Source organism: Macrobrachium nipponense, chromosome 30, assembly GCF_015104395.2.
Source record: "Macrobrachium nipponense isolate FS-2020 chromosome 30, ASM1510439v2, whole genome shotgun sequence".
Classification (NCBI taxonomy): Eukaryota; Metazoa; Arthropoda; class Malacostraca; order Decapoda; family Palaemonidae; genus Macrobrachium; species Macrobrachium nipponense.
The window spans coordinates 27,953,098-27,954,884 of NC_087218.1; positions in this window are offsets into that span (position 1 = coordinate 27,953,098).

Consider the following 1,787-nt stretch of genomic DNA (forward strand, 5'->3'; position numbering starts at 1 on the left):
ACATTATATTGATTAATTTTATTGAAAAAATGTGAATTTAAATTGTTGCAAAAAAATAGTTCATCTCTAATATTAGAAAGTAAAAAAAATCATTCCATAACCATAGCTTAAGAAGACGTTTTGACATTACAAGAAAGTGCATTCACACACACACACACACACACACACACACACACACACACAGTTAAAAAAAAGGATAGCGATACAAGTCGCTGATCCCTCTGACCCCTTTCCGGAGAGGATAGGATCCATTTATTCGGCGTGTCAGGACCGACAAGAGGGATGAACGGATTACCAGCGACGCCGAGGGAAGTGGTTCCTGTCAGATATCCTTATTTCCAAAGGGTCAATAGGATCTCTGTTGACAGGAGTCCTATTTTACGTCCTTTCTTCGCTTTGCAGGAACTCCGGGGGACGACTGTGATCGTTGGGGTGTTTTTGCGCACACGTTTGTTTCGTGATTATTATTATTATTATTGTTATTATTATTGTTATTATTATTATTATTATTATTATTATTCAGAAGATGAGCCCTATTCATATGGAACAAGACCCACTGCAGGGGCGATTGACTTGAAATTCAAGCTTCGAAACAATATGGTGTTCTTTAGTAAGAAGTAGCAGAAGGTAATGGGAAATTTAGAGAGAAGAGATCACTTATTACAAAAAAGACAAAATATAATAACAAAATAGTCAGTAAATGGAAGAGAATGTGGGTAAATTATTAGAATACGAGGAAAATTGTGTTTAGAGTAGAAAAAATCTACTGTTTTTGTAGCAATACCCAGAAGGTTGAGATGTATTGAACTCAACTACTAAATAAAGCATTTGTCGTATAGTTATTTATGATATAGTCCAATAATCAAATACTTATGTATGGAATAGACAGATGATCAAAAAGTTATTCATGAACTAGTAAAATAGTTATTTATGAAAAATTATTTATGAAAAAAAAAGAGAACGAAATAATTAAGGCGGAAAAGCATAGACGAAAAGTGACGCCTATATACCGCTACGTGCGCTTGGGTGCACATGAACAAATAACTTATTTATGAATGTAAAGATAATGATAACAAGATCGTTAGGCGGTTGCAAATCTCCGCCAAGCCAAGAAAGGTATTGACAGGAATACATCCTGGTCTATCCTTATTGTTGCTGATGTTGCCTTTCTCGAATTATTTTCAGTTTCTTACTGAGCCGCTCTTTCCGGAGGGGCTAATGCTGTCCTTGCACATTTCACTCCACTGTGGGCATTACTCAAGTTTCTTTGCAGCGTGCCTTCGGCCCCTAACTGCATCCTCTCTCACTCTTTTTACTCTGCTTCCGTTCGCATTCTTTCTTCCATCTAACTTTCCACACCCTCTCCTAATATTTGTTTCGTGGTGCAACTGCGAAGTTTTCCTCCTATTACAACTTTTAAAATCTTTTTACTCTTAATTTCCCTTTAAGTGCTGAATGATCTCTTGAGTCCCAGTGCTTGATCTTTATCATAAATTTTTTGTGCAATGTATTTCATTCACTGGCTGCTCGTACGAGCCACAGCTCATCGGACTATTCATCTAGGTTAAGTCTATCAACAACAGACAACATAGAAGATATTGAATATCAGCAAACAAAGAAAAAATCAAGGACATAAGTTGTTTTAATACACACACGGACTTTCAGTATGTATAACTAAGCAGTGACGGAAATACAGGTAATTCTTGAATATTTCGTGATGAACGTAAATTTTTTATTTAAAAGGGTATGTAGCGTATGATCGCATAATGACGATAAAATGATGTTTA